This window comes from Tribolium castaneum, chromosome 7 (assembly GCF_031307605.1).
Source record: "Tribolium castaneum strain GA2 chromosome 7, icTriCast1.1, whole genome shotgun sequence".
Taxonomy (NCBI): Eukaryota; Metazoa; Arthropoda; class Insecta; order Coleoptera; family Tenebrionidae; genus Tribolium; species Tribolium castaneum.
The window spans coordinates 17356952-17377913 of NC_087400.1; the positions used below are offsets into that span (position 1 = coordinate 17356952).

The 20962-nt window shown below is 32.3% G+C and overlaps 1 protein-coding gene and 1 long non-coding RNA gene across 9 annotated transcripts in view; one reads left to right on the forward strand and one right to left on the reverse strand.

Annotated features, from left to right (window-relative positions):
* Positions 1-15167, forward strand: part of LOC655486 (uncharacterized) — a 29992-nt gene extending 14825 nt beyond the window's left edge. For 4 of the 7 annotated variants that reach the window (XR_010335029.1, XR_010335034.1, XR_010335033.1 and 1 more), the window contains 7 exons: positions 2497-2697; positions 6256-12923; positions 12980-13069; positions 13563-13624; positions 13685-13785; positions 13841-14108; positions 14159-15167. The gene's annotated coding sequence lies outside the window, so the exon portion shown is untranslated. The remainder of the gene's footprint in view (positions 1-2496; positions 2698-6255; positions 12924-12979; positions 13070-13562; positions 13625-13684; positions 13786-13840; positions 14109-14158) is intronic. The other 3 variants (XR_010335030.1, XR_010335031.1, XR_010335032.1) reach the window with 3 other exon arrangements.
* A 133-nt stretch (positions 15168-15300) lies between these two features.
* On the reverse strand, positions 15301-20290 carry LOC135266830 (uncharacterized). Of its 2 annotated transcripts, XR_010335037.1 has the most exons (4): positions 16599-20290; positions 16045-16538; positions 15818-15990; positions 15301-15767 (listed from the first exon to the last, which is right to left on the reverse strand). It is a non-coding gene; the product is annotated as an uncharacterized LOC135266830 (long non-coding RNA). The 2 variants fall into 2 exon arrangements; XR_010335036.1 differs by having other exon boundaries at positions 15818-16538.
* Between the last annotated feature and the right edge of the window lie 672 nt (positions 20291-20962).

Here is a 20962-nt window from a genome sequence, read left to right on the forward strand (position 1 = left end):
TTATACAGACTGTCCCAAAATTGGCGGAACAGATATGTGGTACACTAATAGGTACTGTTTAGAGATCATAGAAAAAATGTTAAAAAAATTTTATCTCTTTTATTTAAGCTGTAATGGAGGCTTCAAGTTGGAACATTTGACCTCACTTAGTTCAGTACCTACAAAAATTTCATGTATTTTTTAATGCGGTTTGTTAGAGAAATAAATAAAAAAGTTATATTCCAAGTTACAGCTTTTTACGGTATTGTCTGTAGCTTTTACAGCTATTTATTTTTTGACCATTTTACCTGAAAAAATATGCGGCAACATTGCCACTAACAATGCTTATGACAATGAAATTAAGTAATAAATTCCGAGTTTTGAGTTGTGCTTTACCTTTTTGTTTGTAGTCGGTTAATGCGTTGATGCCTGTAAACAAAAATGTTTGCTATTTTTTTTATTTTGTCAGCATAAATGCCCAAAGATTCAAACCGGATGTAGAAACCACTTTTTAAAACCGTCTGCTTTGGTCTTACTGTACCAGGCCAAAGTTGCATGATTTCGACCATTGTTACCACAAGAACAAAAAGCGTCGTAGGACTGGGGCAGAGCTGTATTAAGATGGATTTTCGTTTTACCATTAAACTGTCATATTTACATTGACGTTTTGAAACGATTTTGTGACTTGTGAAGTCTGGTTTTTATTGTCGCTATTATATGGTTTCCATAATTTTTATTATTGCATTATTGTTGGGGCACGTGGATCTTGTTTCCATGAACTTAAGAGGTCACCTTTATGCCCATCGAGATCATCAAGGTAAAACTGCAATATTGCCAAATTTTCTATTAAAAATGAGCGAATATCTTAAAAACTAAGAAAGATGGATTTTTTTAAATATTTTTTTTTGATGTTTCTGGACCATAGACCACACCTTCCTGCTAATCTGTTCGGCCAATTTTGGGACACCTGTATATAAATTTTGCCGACTTTCACTTTTCCTACCCCTGTCCAAGGAGTAGAGGGGAAAAAAAGGACGGGGGACTCTCGAAAGGGTCAAGAAATTTACAATTATTAACTACTGTAACAATTTTTAAGTTAGTGCTATCAACTTTATGGCCTTTTTCAAAAATGTGTTGGGCAACACTTGATTTTTCAAATCTGTTGAATTTTAAATGTGCTAAATGTTCTTTAAATCTAGTGTTAAAATTGATCGACGTGTCTGCCCGATATTTTTCCAGAAGTCCAACTTTATCTTCTGGAATACCGAGAAAACCCTTGACTTGTAAGTCAAGATTTTTTAAAATTCTATATAAACCTCTTGTGATTGAGGGAGTATAGGGTAAAGTTATTTGTTTTCTCGGGTGTGTTTGTAAAAGTCGTGGATTCTTTGATCATAGATCTATATTTAACTTTTCGAACAATTTTGTCAATTATTCTTGTCTCAAAACTATTGAACCCCTTTTCAAACCTTGCGTTACTCAAGGGAAAATTAATAAACCTGTGAATCAAAAAGTGTACTAGTATTTTTCCTATAAATATCAAATTCTAATCTTTTGCTAGCTCTAATAACTAATGTATCTAAAAATGGCAACTTTCTACTTCTTTTTTCCAAGTGAATTTAATACTTTAAAACCTGTTCTTTAAAATTTTGATGAATTCTTTTATTGTACATTTACTTAGACCAAAAATAGCAAAAATGTCATTCACATACCTTAGCCAAACTCTTAGAAAATATTCGAGCTCTTTTTCTAAATCCTTTTCAAAACGGTTTATGAAAAGGTCAGCAAAGAAAGGCGATTATGAGTATCCCATTGCCGTACCTTCTTGCTATTCGAAAAACTTTCCGGAAATTTAAAAAATATTTTGCTTCATGCAAAGTTCTGTGAGTTGAATATATTCGTAAATAACTTATTGTTCCAAATTGTTTTGGGACAACAAATTTTTTAAGTAAGTGAAATTCTGTGGAACTGGAGCTTACATCAAATGATATCAATAACCCATCTTTATGCAGTGTGATATTCTTAACTACTAATAAATTGTAAAGAATTTTTTACTGAAAAACTAGGTTGCTGGAGTGGTAAGTTATTAAATTCGTTAGTTAATCATTTTAAAACCTTGAAAGTTGTGGCGCCAATCGCTGAAACTATGGATCTGACTTTCCAGGTTTGTGAATTTTTGGGAGACAATAAAATTTAGGAACAACTGGGTTGGAAACATGCAATTTACGTTTAATTCAGGAGTCATAAGGTTCTTACATGTTTTCGAGGAGTTGTTGAAATCTCTAATCATTTTTGGCAAAGGGTTTTTTGAAATATGTTGAGGATGACCACTTTGTGGTTGAAACGCGTTGTGATTCAAATAAACGTTTGGTGTGTCGGGTTTTTAAACTTTGTTTTAGTTAATTTCCACGCCAAGAAAATCCAACCAGAAGTACTCATGTTGTATTAATAAGCGTTTAAGTTTATTAAAAAATAATGATGTCTACATTTTAGCTACTTTAAATTTCTTTCTTCTAGGGATCACCATCTGAATCATTTATGACCACGATGACCAAGACAACAGAAAACAAAGAAAAAAGCAATATGAATACCGAGACTGTCAAAAGTAAATTTCATAGCAAAGTAAAAAAAGAAATCATGAATAACAGAGAAGAAAGTACGAGGAACATGGACAGCCAGACTATCAAAAGACCAAATGCTACTAATGATATAAACGTAGTAAGTATAGCTAAAATCTTTGTAATTATTAATTACGTGTTGTCAAAAACCAATTTATTGAAACGCTATTTTACATCATTTTTTATTTGTTGAATAACTGAAATTCTTTATTTTTTGCGTTTTTAACTCTGATTAGAAGGGCGCCATCTAGAGCCGATAGAGGCCATATTATACAAACATTACGATACTCTGTCATTTTGAAATCTTTTGACAAAGAGTGCTTGCCATTATACAGAGTGTTCAAAAACCGGCGCACCAACTCACTGGTACGTTGTTGAAAAGCATGTGTAGATTACGGGATAAATCTTGAAAAAACTCCTAAAGTCATATTTAAAAAAATATGGAGCTACAAACTTATTTTGTTGACTTCTCCAGTTTTTATTATTTGTTAATGTTTTTATGTTTCACACTAAGTAATTGATCCCTAACACAATGATGAATAGTGATTTTTAAATTTACTATCAGATTTTAGCAGTTTTTTGAATTAAAAAAAATGAAATTTATCAAAAAATCTCAGTTTGTAGATGTCTCAATACTGGGAATTATTTCCTAGGAAAACATTTCAATACTAATTTATTTTTATTGTTGATCAAATTCTATTGCGATCACGACTGTTCGACAACGTTGCCACATATCATTTATTTAAAATTCGTTATTGATCAATAACTTTAATACAATGATTTTTTTACTATTTTTATCTTCATATAGAAGCAATTCATTACCACACACAATTGAGTTGGTGCGCCGGTTTTTGAGCACCCGGTATACCACATGCTATTTATACACACTGTCCCACAACTCGCGCAGAGAACATGAAAGAAATCTCATAAAAAGACGAAAAAATAATCCTAATGACAAAATTTTCTATCTTGAACGCTAATCAAGAAAAGAACGTTTTAATTCGACCAATCAGAGTCTTTTAAACCATCCAGGTTATTTCTCATAATTGTTGCTCGGTTGCATGTTCTATTAGCTTTATTACCTTTCCAGTAAACTATAGTGGCGGTCAGCTCGATTTGCGTGTGCGTCATCAATTTCATTTTTTCATTACCAACACAAAGGTATAAAAAATTATCAAAAACAATGCAAATTTAAACAGCTAAGGACTATCTAAGGGTGGTATCCTTGAACATTAATTTACATGTGCACTTCGACAACACCGTCAAGTGTCACGAATTTGTCAAACTGACATTGACAGTAAATTATAGACGTCGTCGCATGGTTGTCGAAAGTGTTATCGGTGTTAATCGCAAGTATTTTCTGTTTGTTTATTGTGTTTTGTGATTTGCGTTTCGTTAGGTTTTTGATTCTGCGTTTATTAGTTCTTGTTTTGTGAATCTGTATTTTTTGTAACAACTCATAATTTAAACACTTCGTAACCTCAAAAAATATTTGATAGTTTGTCACCACTATTCGGAAGTAAAATTACCGTTGGGGGCGCCAGTGAACTAGGTCGAAAACAGTAACCATAAATGGCGGGAAAATGTTTATTCGGATATTTTGAGCGTTGTACGAATTTTGGGGCTTCACAATTATTACATTGCCTATGCGGAATGATTATTGCATCTTTGATGCAAGAAACTTATGTTGACAAATGAGAGATGACGAGGAAAACACGAATAACGAATGACTGTTTGGTTCACTTTCTTTATTGGAAAATTATTACAAAGACATTGAAAAACCTACCTTTTGGCATAATTTACGTTTAAATGTATCAGCAGTTGTTAATCTTTATTGTAGTTTTGTAGATTTACCGCAGCATTTCATGATTTTTTCTGTGGAAAATTCTAACCTAAAATTCATAACACTTTACTAATTTATTGGTTTCTTGAGCCAAACTTTGTGTTCGCTGTGATCCATTACTTATAATCTTTAATTAGACAACTGTTTGATAACACTGTGTAATCAAAATTTAAATATTTTTCACTTTTTATCCACTTTCAAGTTCCAACAATAAACACAATTATACCATGAAAAACTACAGAACCAAAGTCAACGCTAGTATTTACCACCACGTACTTTTAAAGTAATTCTTTCTGTTGTAAGTAATTAACACTATACACGCAGAATTGTTGAACAATTCATTAAATGTCAGTTAAATGTGGCATTACGAAAATTTCTTTACTGTTTTCGACATAGTTCAAAAGTCATCACCAGAGGGCGTCTAGTTAATTTTATTTCCGAATGCCCCTGCTATGTAAACGTAGTGACAGAAATGTCAGATGACGCACACGCAAATGGAGCTGAGCGCTACCATAGTCGTTTATGAAATTTGCGGGAAACGTCAGCAAACGTCATTGTGAAAATTTTAATAGTACTATAGTAGCGCTATCGGGGTCAACCGTACTCTGTCTTAATGTATTCTTTCGGGGATTATGTGGAAATGTTGATAGCTTAAGTAAAATGTGGACGGAGTGCTACTAGTGCTTTCCGTGCAAGAATCATCCCTATCACAAAGAGACTCTCAATAAAGCTATCTTACGAACAAGGGAAACAAGTCAAGTTGTACCAAATAGAAAGGAGATCGGTGTAGTGTTCGCAGGGCTGTTCTCACTGTTCAAAATTAAAAAACTTTTAGCAAAAGCGTATCTTGCTGTCACGTAAGTTATTTGTAACGTTGGATTTTGATAGTTCTCGGGGGCCTCCTTAAACGACATGTACTTTTGTTCAGTAAAAATAATAAATGCACAGTAAATAAATAATACAGCATTTCAAAATTGGAGAGTTTAGAATCCCTCATTTCAAGTTTAATCGTTCAAGGGGTCTGTTTCCTTTTAGTTCGCTGGGGCGCAGGCCCAGCCTGTAGGCTAGCTACTGAGCGTTCATTACTTAAACTGTGCAAGTGAAATTAGATACTGTGCATATACGATGTTTTACTGGGCACTTTATACTGAACAAAGTTTAATAAAATACTGTGCGTGTGATTCCCTTCTCATTTAAATTTTTTACTGTGCAAAATATTCTATTATACCGATCACTTCTAGTTTTTTACTATGCAAAAATTAATTAAATACTGATCATTTACTAGTATACACTGATCATAATCGGATTTATTACTGATCGCTTTATTACCACCCATTAGTTACATTAGTACACATAAAACATATATTACCATTTGACTTATCGGATAACAATAACAAATTTTCTTGTAATAAAACATTTACTTTTCAATCTCAAAAAATATTTCTCAGAAACCTCATACTATTAGAAAGCTTATCAAATTTTCTATCGATGGGTGAAAAAAAAATACATGGTGTTCCAGTTGTAAAAAAAATGTTATTCAACTTTTTGCGTTTTGGTACACTTTGTATATTATCTGCGTGCTTTAACTAAAAATCGACTATTTGCTAAAACTACAAGGTATTCTTAGTACAAATGTACAAATAAAGTATCAAAACTGTCAAAAAACTAAAAATTACGAGTTGTTAAAACCTCTTTAATAGTTCTTTTGTTACTAAGTTTATATTGACTGTGTGACAGTTGTAAATTGTTAAATGTTATTCACTCCATAACAATATCGCCGGATGAGGAAAGTTTATCATATCATATCGTTTTCAGATCTTCAAAAAAAGAAGACGTACTGTGGATCTTGGAAAAGACTACGAACACTTATTCATTTCATATCTAATTCTGAAATTAATTGAAAATGACACGGTCGAGGATTTCTTTATATCTTCTAATGATCACAATTACGGTGTTTTCGACGGTGTTGTATTAGAAGTAAAATATAAAGGGGAAAACAACTACCAAACGTATGCTCTGCAATTAACACACGAAGAAAGCGGTACACTAAAAATGCAGGACCTAACTCAAGCCAAGGGCAACTTTAGTATTAAAAAATATTTTAAAGACTATGAGCAAAACCTATCGAAAAGAGCTGTTAAAGTAATTTTATTTACGAATCTTAAATTTCAAAACTGCTCAGATCACTTGAAACTGAACTTGAAAAATGAAGAACGAGTATATCGTGTATTTGATGTTGAAGAATTAGAAGAGTACGAAAAATTCAACAAATTACGAATGCTAATGAGTGTTTCAGAAGGAAATGTGTACAAGGTTGATTCTGAAGAAAAATTTTTTGAAAATTTTTTTTTATTCACTAATCAACTAAATATAGATGGTTTAAAAACAGCATGCTTCCGACAATTCCACAATTTGTTTTCCCTTAACAAAGATATTTGTCAAAAATACTTAAACTTTATATATAACTGGAGTTTAAGAGTTGGACAAAAGGAAAAGTTGCATAAATCCTGGATCGAAGAAGTTTTATTGACATTAATATTAACTCCTAATATTCGACCATTACTGTTTAATGCAGAACCGATTACCAAAAACGCTAAGTTATTTAAAGATGCTGTCTCCAAATTTAAAATTACTGTTCTTAATAAGAACAGTTACGAGAAGGTTAAATTTATCTGGAAAAACGCAATTCATAACATTGATATTAAAGAACTTAACAAAATTGATATAAAATACCAGATAATGTTTAAAAATATACAAAATCAAGAGGAATTAGCAAACCAAAGTACTGAAAAAAGAACAGAAATTAATAAATTACTTTGGCTAATGGGCAAATGTCCATTAATCGTGGAAGACAATGAAAGGATTACTAAAACAATAAATTTATTAAATGTTAATAAACAGTTGGTTATTCTTTGCTCAGAAGAGAAGATGGATTCACTGAAGTGCCAAACACAAAATAAATCTTGTTTTCAACATTTGGCCAACCTTAAAAACGAAGAAAAACTATATGAGGATATAATTCGAAGTTTTACATTTTCGATAGAAGGACAGAGACCTGCATTCTTAAAAGATTTAGTGCGCATCTGCAAAGATGTGGAACATGCAATAACAACTGATAATCTTCTGCAAATGGTAGAAGGCAATTTAAAAATTGGGAAATCTGAAGAATTCTCGTTACCACCTTATTACGTGCCACGAAATTTGACCCGAATTTTGATTGATTCCAAATTCTTGAAAAAAATTGGAGAAGATACCTTGGTTACTGTTAGTTGTGTTACACATCTAGACAGCTTCAAGGAAAGATATATCGAGTATAAAATTGTTATCCTTGATGACCATTTTAATGAAGAAGATATAGAGAAGAAATGTGAAGAAAAGAAAGTTGTCTACGTCACGGAAAATGAATGTTCACAGGAACAGTTTGACAAATTATGTTCAAAATATCCCAAAAAAACAAACTGTCATTTGATGAAATATCGTAATTTGGATTGTTTCGAATGGATCAGAAGCTTAAAAGGAGTCAAGCATTTGCGACAATTTCGACTGTCGGAATTGCATCTTCAGAAAAACAAGTTCATTGAAGAATCGGAATTTCTCACTAACTCACGCAGCAAACTTATAAATTTTATATGTCGTAATCCAGAAATGGGAAAATCAACGATAATGAAAACTTCAAATAAAAACAGTTTATTTCCACTGAGAAAACATTTGTCAGAATTTCACCTCCATAACAACAATTCCATAGAAGAAACGGAATTCTTTACTAACTCTAGCAACAACATTATCAATTCTGTATGTGAAAATCCAGGAATGGGAAAAACAATGTTGATGAAAAGTTTAAAAAAGAACAGTTCATCTTCCATTTGGATCATATTTATAGTGGCAAGAAACCATGCTCAACATTTTTGGAACAATTCAGAGGCTGACGTTGAAAAATTTTTGAATTATATTGTGACTGAGAATTACAGAAAAAATGATACAGAGCTGAAGGTTTTTCAACAGTTCAAGTCAGAAAAACAAATAGTTTTGGTTTGGGATGGTCTTGATGAAATCAGTGACAAAACACTAAAGATTATAAAAAGTATTGTAAGTGATGTTTCTAGTATTGGTATCAGGCAATGGTTGACATCTAGAATTCATTTAGAAAACGAAATAGAAACAGAATTTGATGTATTTTCTAGACGTATTGAACAATTTCGAGAAGAAGAGCAAAAAACTTTTATAAAGAATCGCTTACAAGTTTCAGGTTCAGATAGCAAATCATTAAACATTTTTGATAAAATTAAGTCTCACATTCGAGTTTCTCCTTATAATGACATTTTGGGAATACCCTTACATACCTACATTTTAACAGAGTTATTCACTAATGATAAAGAAATTGCTTTAAATTTATTAGGCAAAAAAGAACAAATATTTTTAATAAGTGATATATATGGGTATTTTGTTGAAACGATAATTGAGAAATTTTTTAAAGAAAAATTAAAGGTCGATCTTGACAATGACCACATGTTTGAAATATATAATAAAGAGAAAACTAATGCAATCAATGGATATATGAAAATTGCTATTCATCATTATTTTCCACAATTCTTCAATACTGATTGTCAAGACATTCACAAAAAAAAAGATCCTTACGGTTTTATAATAAAAGTTACAGAAGATTTGACCCCACAGTTCTTACATAATTCATTTGGAGAATATTTTGCAGCTTTATATCTTTTTGAAAATCTGGAAGAAATTGATAAAATCTCTTATTTTATTGAAAATGGCAAATATGACAACATTCGTTTTTTTTTAGATTTGAATTTGTCCAGAAATTGTAAAGCTCATATGGCCGTGTTGTATAAAAGTAGTCAAATGTTAGATCAGTGTACTGAAGATGAATTAAATCACAAAGATTTATTCAACCGTAACAGTTTTCAACTGTCTTTGGAATGGAATACAAAGTATCCTATTTTAAAAACAATAAAGGGGGAAGACTCTTTCGACATTTATCATGATGAAGTGATTCAAACAAAAAATTACTCAAGCATTAGCACATGCCATTATTTAAGGAAATTTAATGAAGCAGATTTACGATTGAAAAAAATAATTCTTTTGTGTCCTTTTATAATAACAAGCGATACAACTAATCTAGATGAAATGCATATTCCTTCAATTTTATATTACGCAGTCAAATATAATCACGAATTGATCTTAAAATACTTTGACGAAATTCCTCTAATTAAAATATATACGAAAAGCCTAGGGACTGGTGAGACACTTTTAGATCTAGCAATTGAGTCAAAGGCGTTTCATGCAATAAACTTGCTTTTGCATAATCCACAATATAGAGATCAATTGAAGAAGGAAGTATTTCTTTCATATAAAATATGTGCCTCAAAATCACTCGAAATGTTGAAGGCTTTTATTAACAGTGGATGGGATATTAATGAAATACATGACGATAATATGACTGTAATTCATTATGCTTCTTGTAATGAGAACGATTTATCAACTCTTCAATTTATAATTGAGAATGGTGGAAATGTAAATGTGCGTAAAAAAAATTCTTATGAATTGCCAATCCATTTTGCATTTCGTTATGGCAGCGAGGATATCGTGAAATTGCTTTTTTGTAATGGTTCAAAAATAGATGTTGGCGATCAGTATGGCAATTTTCCAATACATCTGGCATGTATGAATAAAAAGTATGCTTACAATATTGTAAAACTACTTCTAAAATTGGGTCAAAGTTTGGATATTTGCAATAAAAACGGTAGTTTTCCAGTAAATTTTGCATGTCAGTATGGCAGCGTGGATGTTGTAAAATTGCTTCTTGATCATGGTGCGAAAGTAGATAATTGCGATCAAGATGGGAACCTACCAATACATCTCGCATGTGAGAATAGAAAGTATGGTTGCGGTATTGTAAAATTACTTCTAGAAACGGGACAAAGTTTGCATGTTTGCAATAAATTTGGTAATTTTCCAATACATATAGCATGTGAACATGGCAGCGTGGATGTCGTACAATTGCTTCTTGATTATGGTTCGAAACTAGATGTTTGCAATCAGTATGACAATTTACCAATACATCTCGCATGTGTGAATGAAAAATATGGTTGCAAAATTGTAAAATTACTCCTAAAAATTGGTCAAAGTTTAGATGTTTGTAATAAATTTGGTAGTTTTCCAATAAATTTTGCATGTCAGTATGGCAATACGGATGTTGTAAAATTGCTTCTTGATCATGGTTCAAAAATAGATGTATGCGATCAAGATGGCAATTTGCCAATACATCGAGCATGTACGAATGAAAAGTATGGTTGCGACAGTGTAAAATTACTTCTAAAAAAAGGTCAAAAATTGGATGTTTGCAATAAAAATGGTACTTTTCCAATACATTTAGCATGTCATTATGGCAGCGTGGATGTCGTAAAATTGCTTCTTGATCATGGATCAAAAGTAGATGTTTGTGATCAAGATGGCAATTTGCCAATACATCGAGCGTGTATGAATGAAAAGTATGGTTGCGAAATTGTAAAATTACTTTTAAAAATGGGCCAACGTTTGGATGCTTGCAACAAGAATAATAATTTGCCAATCCATTTTGCATGTCAGTTTGGGAGCTTGGATGTTGTAAAATTTCTCATTGGTCAAGGTGTAAAAATAAATGCTTGCAACCAAGATGGTAACCTACCAATACATTTCGCATGCATGAATAAAAAATATGATTACGATATCGTCAAAATTCTTTTAGAGCATGGTGCAATTGTGGATGTTATTAATAAAAAAGGGAAAAAACCTATTGATTTAGTTCTTCAAAACGCAGAAAATCGTCAAAAATTAATTACACTACTGCAAAATTTGGAACAAAATACTTGATTATTCTAATAACACCTACCGGGTTGTAATTACATCATAAATTTAAAATTAGATCAATTTTCTAAAATGTGCTTAATTCTAGTTTTAACTGGATTTTCTATTACCTAAGTGTTTACTAAAATACCAATGATAAGAAAATTGCTTGTGGCGGTAAATTTCATGGCTAAAACATTTTTTTTTAAATCATTCGTAGAGTAGTATTTTTCAGTACTCAAATGTCATTTTGAAATTAACCGTCTTCATGTTTGTTAACCGAGATAGTTCACAAATATGTAGAGGAAATTACGAAGTACAAGCCACTTTTCTTTACCTCTACCATCAGTTTACAGCAAGGTTTAAAGTGTTTCTTTTTTGTTTAAAAGAGTTTGGAATATTTTTTGCGTTTTATTGTTTTTTATTTATATATTTTACCGAATTATTTTTTTAAATAATGTTAATAAAATTGGAAAATAGTTATTAAAGATTAGATCTCTCATTGAAACTGCAAATTACATTAGCTATTATTTTTCTGAAGTGCATGATAAATTTATAACAGTTAATTCTGAGAGTAAAATGCGATGTTGGCGTTTTTATAGTTTTGGAACAGCTAATAGCTACTCGTACGTATATATCTACTGGTAATTACCTACTCTGAAAATGTATGTATATTTGTCTTGATACAAGTTAAATTAAAATAATTTTATATACGGCAGTGAGAATGTGGTGAAGTCTTAATTTAATATCCGTTAAAAGTTTTAATCTGCTTATTTAAATTTTGTACCACTCAATGAAAAACAATGACAAAGTGACATTTATAGTTCATATAACTGCCATTGTCCCATTTTTTATTAAATCAATTGTAGCTATGTATTGGCTGTTTCAAAACTAACGGCAGCATCACAATTTATCGAATAATTTTTTTAAATAAGGTTGATAAAATTGTTGAATAGTTATTTTATTATTGATTAATGATCTCATTGAAAGCATAAATTATATTAACTATTTTTTAAGTGTATGAATAATTTATAACAGCTAATTTTGAGAGAAAATGCGACGTTGGCGTTTTTATAGTTTTGAAACAGCTTATATGTTTTTATAAATTTTTGTCGTCCGTCAACTAATTTTTAAATAATTGGAGTAAAGGTAAATTGATCAATTAAGTTTTTTTATTTGAACATGATTTTATTTCACTTATTTTGAAACATTATTTTTTGAGTAGATACTTGTGAGGTTTGTAGTTTGTATCGTTTCATTATTTTTATCTTTTTAATATGCATCAAACACTCGAGGTACAATACTAGATTTTGGGGAAAAAGTTCATACTGTATTAGTACTATGCAAATTGTGTAACCGAAAGTAGATTTTTTTTCTTCAGTTTTGTTATGCTGATGTAATTGTAAATTGAAAATGAAAATTCATAAAGAGTCTCAGAATACTCTCATTTGTTTTGTTAACTCCTTGACTTTGGCAACACCTTATTTATTTGTAATTAAGTTAAATGTATATTAGAAAATAATCAAACTAAATAAATTTTATGTGCCATCTATTTATAAAAATACAAATATTTACTTTGAAAAATTTTACAAAATATAAAATCAAGACCGTCCCATACTAAACCGAGTGCCCCCATAATCAAGGTAAGAATTAAATCAACATTGAAATTCATTATACATAACTTTAAATAACATTTTAGGGTGTCAAAGAATCAACGAAAACATTTATGAACTTCCAAAATTTACCATTACCATTTTTAAATACGAAATATGTAGATATGGAAGAGAAGGTAAGGTAACATTTACTCGTATTTTCTAAAGTTCAGTAAACTATTTTTTGTAATTTGCTATCATTTTGATGCTTTAATAGGTATCTTAAAGCACGTGCGATGTCATAACTCGTAATAGTCATTTTTTGACAGAACATTTTTAAGTTGGCAAGAAGCAAATTCGTGACCGTATTTTTGCCAATTTTACAAATTTCAAAGAGCGTTCATGCAAGATTACCTCCATTATCATCCATACCCTTGTTTCTTGACAAAATTTGGATAAAACAAAAATTTTAAATCAATTTTTCACTTTCAAAATAAATACATTACCAACCGTCACAAAAATCTCTAAATCGACTAAAATAATAATTTTTGTCTAAAAACGACAAAAAAGGTGCGAAATTACAAAAAATAGTCTAAAAGACTTATTTAATAAAACTTTGAAGTACTCATTCTTTGCACTAAATTCGTGCTTTAAGACTAGTCTTATGAAAATTGTTTTATTAAATTATAGGTTTCCAAATAAAAATGGTTTGATGACGTTGACAACGTTTGTTCCCTAGTTAAACATTTTTAGTAAGTAATTCTTTCGTCGATTTTTTAAGTTTTTATTGCAATGGTCTTTGTTTGCATTAGATTTTTCTACACTTGTACTTGTCTTTAAGCTACTTAAAGGTAATGAAGAAACAGCTGTGCTTAAGTTTTTCCTAGTCGGCACAAATAAGTTTGAATGTGAAGTATGTAATTAAAATTTGTGGAAAAAAATGCGAAAATTTTTAATGTTCATTGCAGATTATTAGAGAAAACAGTAAAAATGTGTTTCAGTGTGTCCAGTCTGGGAGTTAGGTATTCCTTCCATACGTGCTGGATACAAATGCCGACGTTCCCAGAAACGCTGGAACAAAATCATTCCATTTAGTTCCAAAAGGGAGCAAATTGTTGATGTTTTGGGTAATTTTACTAGACATAGGCCCCTGTAATCGACTGAAGACCTTTTACCAAATTTGCTTTATTTGAAAAAAATCACCGGACTTTTGTCTTAATAATAATAATTCGACTGGTGCGTGTTTTTTTTTGTTATTTTGTCCATTTGTTGATTTTTGCTATTAGGCTAACCTGAAACCAAAGGTAGGATCTACACCAGGACCAGTGTTACATCCGCACCAATCGAGGAATGGATAAGTTGTGAGAATTTGTTTCGGTCTTCTGGACTCCGAGTGAAGAAACAGAAGAAGAAAATTATGAAAAGATGCAATTGTAACTTATACGGTGTCAAATGCATTGTTTGTGTTGAATATGTTGAAAAATTTATTACTTGTCATTAGTCTAGGGTTTTTGTTGTTTAAAATTTACAAAAAATTAAAAAAAAACTGCATGTTCTATTAAACAGTATTAATCTACTATGTAAAATAATTGAAGTATATTGTATTTTTTAAACGATTTTAGGTCTTAGTATTTGATGTTATCGTTAAAAATGTTATTAAATTTTATGGCAAAATAGTTAACTTTTGACAGTCTTGATGTAACTACCTAGTGTTGATTGCGCGTGATGTAATGATGTGCGAGTGAATGGAAGAATGGAAAGTGTTTCAGAATTTTTATGTGATACAAACATTGTAAATAATTTATGTATTTTAGTTGTTTAAACGATTCTTTACTAAATTTACTTGTATAAAGCTTTTTCGTTGGCCAAAAAATGTCCTCCAAATAAGAACTGTGGAAATAACCATACTCAGCCGTTTTGAATCGTATGTAATTTGTTTTTGTTGCGTATTGAGAATAGAAATTAAGGCCCGGTTTAACCAGCTTTAGATGAATCCAATAAACAGTTAAAAATATTTGTTACTATAATTATAACAATCGTTTCTGTTGAATTATTCTACTACTAAATTTCACCTCCATTGGTGAAACCGGGCCTTAGATACTTTTTTCTAATCATGCCTATTTGAGTCTTTTATGTCGTTTTTGTATTAATAATAGTTTTATACTGTAACTGTATTGTTGTATTTATTTCAATGACTCTTTATAATTTGTGTTTTATTTTAATCTAATTTGGAGGATTGTATTTTATAAATATGTGATTTGATTTAAAAATAATTATAAATATCTTTTATTAGAAGTATAAGTGTTTTATTTACATCTTTTTAAAACAGCAAGGCGTCAACCTAATCTGCAAGCTTTCAGTCGAATTATACTAGTTTCTTTTGTAATTTGTTAAATTAAGATTCATGATTTCATGTTATAAATTTATTAACCAATGATGTGTTTGTGTTTGTGAATCACACTAGTTTGCGCGTAACTATATAAAAATTCTAATAAACAAATTTAACGAACTTCAATCCTGACGAACGAAAAGCAGAAGGCGTAAATTTTACGAGTATTTATAAACAATATTAGTTAAAGCGGTGAGTGTTATTCTCTCAGAGAATGTAAGGTCGATTGATTAGTTGATTATTGTTATTAATTCTAACAAAACTAGAACTTGTAATATGCCATGCACTCTGATCATGTGTTATCATAAACCAGGATTAGGGATGATTACGTCCAACCCCTATTGCACAATCTGGTAGAGTTATCATTAGGCCAGGGTCAGGTTGGTGGATTCCAATCTATTGCACGATCTGGTTGTAATGAGGTATGTCTCGGGTGGAGTCAGTTAGGGTAGTTAAGCTACCAACGTCACGGTATGACTGCCATCCGAAGATCAAGATTAGGGAGACTGTAAAGTTGACCTATTGCATAATCCGGTGGAGGTTATCCAATACTAACCAAGGGATGGTGGATTCCACTCTATTGCACGATTGAGTATCGAAGGAGCTGCAAGATCAGGTCGGCGTGGAGGCTAACCAAGTGGGGTTTAGCGGGCTAACCATTGCACGATTTATACAGTTCAGTGAGAGAAATCTGGCCATACATGGTTCTTAAGTTAAATGTTAATTTACCTTTAATGTTAAGTCTTGTAATTATTGACATAAATACTCAACAACCCTTTATACTTCATTACAGAATGAAATCTGAGCTGATTGGTCTATCCGCTGGAACGGCCTGACGAAAGAACTTCCTGACTTGTGATTTGAATTATTGTTGACAATGTAATTAATGCCATAAATAAAAATATCTATATTTCACTTTATTCTAACCTCCTTCCTATTGCTTCATTTTACGACATTTGAATAAAATTATGTATGGAATGTAAACGTTATTGGACGATAAAAAAATTAAATTTCAAATATTATGGGCTTAGCGTTGGTGTACTGTGAAAAGAGCATGAAGAATTCTGCTATAGCACCAAGAGGAATGTCGGAACATTTTGGTGAAATTCTGCGTTAAGAATTTTACAAAGTTGTTGCTGATTATTGGTTAACATAAACTGATATTTACTAGTTAATCGTGAAATAAAAAATTTCCTTCCTATTAACTTGTATTATTGCATACGATATATCAATGTGTTTTTAAATGATTCTCATCTAGTCGTCTGTGAATTTCCCATCTAAATTAAAAAATGCTGCTTTATAGAATTAATGAAAGGCATTTAGACACCGAATATTACCGTTCTTCATTTATTAAATCTTCAATTCGGAAATAAGCTTTGACAATAAATGTGTTTTCTTGCACAGTGTTGTTGTATTCTTGTTGGGCTGATGTTAATGAAACTCACGGTTAACTTAACTTAAATTCTTTATTAACAAACATCAGAGATAGCAGTCCGCCATGTTTGCTGCGTCTTCTCGAGTCTCTAACTGTTCAATCTTTTGCGCCATCTGTTATTTATTATCTAAGAACATTACAGGACACTACATCTCTCCTGAAGTTACAACAAATGAACATAAAAAACATGAAAATAAAGGTTATTTACTCGAAATGAACAAAACACTCGAAATGGACAAATTCACCGGCACTCACTGGTCAACTGTGCACTGTGTACTGTTCAAGGTGTCTTTGGGGTCTTCTTTACCGCGTTGAGCGTCTCTGGAGTTGGGGTGGGTCATCATTGTGGGACGGTTGCACATTGTTGTCCATCCCATCTAAGTGTGGAAATGGAGTACGCGATGTTGTCGGCGTTGCTGGTGTCGATGGCGAAATTGCTGTTTGCCTTGAAGGTATTTTCAAGCTTGTAGTTTGAGGCGAAGTTAACGGTGTTCTTTGTTGAACCTCAGTAGGTTGAGTTTGTGCAAGAGGGACAGCGATTGGAGGATGTTTGGGAACGGGGATGTTATCGTAGACAATAGGTTTGGGATTACGACAAAATTGGGTAATGCTATTTTCTTTTTTTTTCTCAGAAATAGCAGGTTTTGAATAAAGGTGTTTGAAAAATAATGAATTCCGAACTACTATTTGGTTTCCTCTTTTTGCGTGTATTTGCGATCCAATTATCTGGACTATCCAGAAGGGTTTCGGGTCATATTTTGGTGATAGAGCATTCTTCTTTGCTTGTTTGCATAAGACTATGTCGTTGATTTTACAGCTGTGAAATTTTGTTCATCGTTTTTTGTTGATCTTTGCGTTAATTTTCTCTCGTCGTTTTCGTTCGTACTCGGGATCGTATGAAATTTTGTTGCGTTTAGGGTAAATTATTGTCGGCAAATAAGTTTGAATTTCTCGTTGAATAATTAAATAATAAGGTGTCATGTTTGTTGTTGGATGTGGAGTGCTTCTATAGTTTGTTAGAAACTGTTGAAGTTGTTGTGACATATCGTTGGTTTCTGCTACTGAGCATATAGGTGATTTCTTCACTGTTTTCACAAATCGTTCAGGTCTTCCACTGACTTCAGGCCAATAAGGGGTTACCTTTTTGTGTTTTATGTTCATTTGCTGACAGTAATCTGCTATGTCGTGATTGTTGAATGGTGGGCCATTGTCTGATTGCAGTTGTTTGACGATGCCAAACAGAGCGAATGATTTGTCTAGTATGGGTTTTAGACGGTGGAAACTAGTTGAGGGAACGATTTCAATTATTGGAAATTGGGAATGTTCATCGATCAGAAGAAAACAATATTTACCATTTGGGAAAGGACCTGCATAGTCCACATCAACTTTTTCAAATGGGTACGTAGCTTGCGTTGTTGTTGTGATTGGATTTCGTTTTATGTGTGTTGTTGTGACTTGACATGCTGAACGAGTCTTCATATATTCTTCAACCATGTTGTTAATATGTGGAAACCACATTTTAGTTCGAAGCAAGTGTTTTGTTCGTACAATTCCTTGGTGTTCTTTGTGGGCTAGTTCGATCACTCGTTGTTGTAGAGAGGCTGGAATAATTATTTGATTTGTTCTTAAATGGATTCCATTATATTCCGTGATTTCGTTTCTGCTATTTTTGAATGGTCGTAATTCTGGTGCTTCCCATAATTTGTAGTCGTTGTTTTTAATCGCCATACTTAGTGCATTCAAGGTATTGTCTTTGTTGGTTTCATTTTGAATTTCAGTAATGGAGATTAACTTTGGTATGCTGTTTACACCGTAGTAAAGTTGATGTATTCCTCAAGTTTGTTTCTTGATGTGATAGTCCTTTAGTATTGGTAAATATCGTGATAAATAGTCAGACGGATTAGACTGTCCATTTTGGTGCTTATTGAAGAAGCTAAATTCTTGAAGTTTTATGCACATTCGCTCTATTCGAGCACTTGGGTATGTTTTTGGATTGTTTAAGAAACCAACGGTTTATGATATGTGTGTAAGGTGAAACGTGTTCCTAATAGATAGAGTCTAAAGTGTTGAATTGCCCAAGTTGCTGTTAATGTTTCTCGTTCAATCTGGCTGTATCTTTGTTCGACGTCAGTAAGGGTCTTCCTTGCGAATGCTACAGTGTTGAAGTTATCGTTGGAACCTTGAGACAGAATGGCACCTAGGCCGTAGGGGCTGGCGTCTACAATTAAATGTGTTGGTTTGGTCGTCATAGTATGCTAGTTTGTCATCGCAATTCATTTGTTGTTTCAGAAAGTCGAAGGCACTTTGATGCTCGTTGGTCCATATCCAAGACTGTTTCTTTGTTATTAATTTTTGTAAAATTTCGGTGTTGTTAGCTAAGTTTGGTAAGAATTTTCCAACGTAGTTGAGAGTTCCTAGGAAACTTCGTAGTTCATGTTGATCTTTTGGGGGTTCTAAATTCATGACACATTGCACTTTTTACGGGTCTGGGTGTATACCATCGGCTAGAAATGTAACCAATGAATTTTATTCTGTTAGTGTTGAAGGTACATTTCTTCGGATTGACTGTTAAATTCTTAGAGCTTAAGCGATTTAAAACTTGATTTAGCGTTTTATCGTGTTGTGCCTGACTCTTTCCGAAAATTAAGATGTCGTCGCTGAAGTTTAGTATTCCACTGATGTCCGACAGTAGTTGACTAATTGTGTTTTGAAATATTTCGGCTGCTGAGTTTATGCCAAAATTTAACCGTTTGTAGCGATATAAACTTATGTGGGTGGAAAATACCGTTATGTAACATGAGTTTTCATCTAGTGTTAATTGATGATAAGCGTCATTCAAATCAATTTTCGAAAAAACGGTGGCACCGTTTAATGTTGAGATAATTTCATCAATTGAAGGTGTTGGGTGACGTTCTCTTTTGATTGCCTTGTTGGCTTCTCTCATGTCAACACAAATTCGCATTTTGTCTTGATTTTTTCTTGAAACGATGACAATGGGTGATATCCAGAGTGTTTCGCCAATTGCTTTTTCTACAATGCCTTGTTGTTCAAGTCGTTGGATCTCCTCTTCCACTTTTGCTCGAAGGTGAAAAGAAAAGCGTCTGTGTTTGTTGGCTACAGGGGGTACATTTGTATTAATGTGTAACTTGACTGTTGTTCCTTTGAGGTTTCCAATTCCTCGAAATAAGTTTAGGTACTTCTTTTGAACGTCATTTGCTGATAGTCTAACGTTGTTACTGAGTGACATTTGGATTAGACTTAGTTGTTTCGATGTTTCAAAACTAAGTACGGATTCAGCTGATCCTCTTACTACTAGTATGTCAACTTCTATTTTTGTTTTGTTATATGTTAAAGTTGCTTGAAATTTACCAACGAGTTCTAGTTGTTGACGCGAGTTGTGAAGTAAAACACAAGTTGTGACATGTTTAAGTTGCTGTTTAAGGAGTTGCTTTACGGTTTTTGTGCTGATAATGTTGACTGATGATCCAGTATCGATGACAAAATCTATTTTGGTCCTATCGACATCAATCTTTACCTTAGGAATGTTACTTATACTGTTGACATTTTCGATTGTTAGCTTGAATGAACTTTCAGAACTTGATTGGTCAGTTGTTGCTTCATTGTAGTTAATTTGATTTTTGTGTTGTTGACGACTTGTACCTGGTGTGTTTTTTGACATGCATACAGCTGCAAAGTGTCCTCGTTTTTGACAAATATGACAGTTTATGTTGTAGACTGGACATGTTTCTCTGCCATTTACGTGTCACTTGTTTCCACAATTTTTGCATTTACGTTGTGTGTTATTGTTCTGATTAATGTTGTTTTGTTACCGCTGCCGTTCTTGTGTTTGTTTTGAGTGGGAGGCTTTTTTGATGTTCTTTTGTGGTGTTGTACTCGATTGCTTCGTTCGCTTTGTTTACTTCCATGTTGTTGCTGTTTTTCTTCAATCTTTATCAATTGTTGTTTTGTTGCTTCAATGATACGACCCTTAGCTAACAAGTCTTCCAGATTGGGTTGTTCGGTTAGTCCAAATTTTCGTAGCTCACTGTCTCGTGTTCATTGTGATTTGAGTTCATCGTTGGTGTTTGGGTGTTTGGTGTTTTATGCCCGGTTGCACAAAAGTCAAAATGATGGTCCGTCAAAAATTGATGGCTCGTTAATTTTGATTGCGTTGCACAAAACAATTTGCACATGTTTTAATCGTTCATCATATGATGCTCCGTTAATCATCCATTAGCAAAAAACCAATTTGGCAACAAAGCCTTA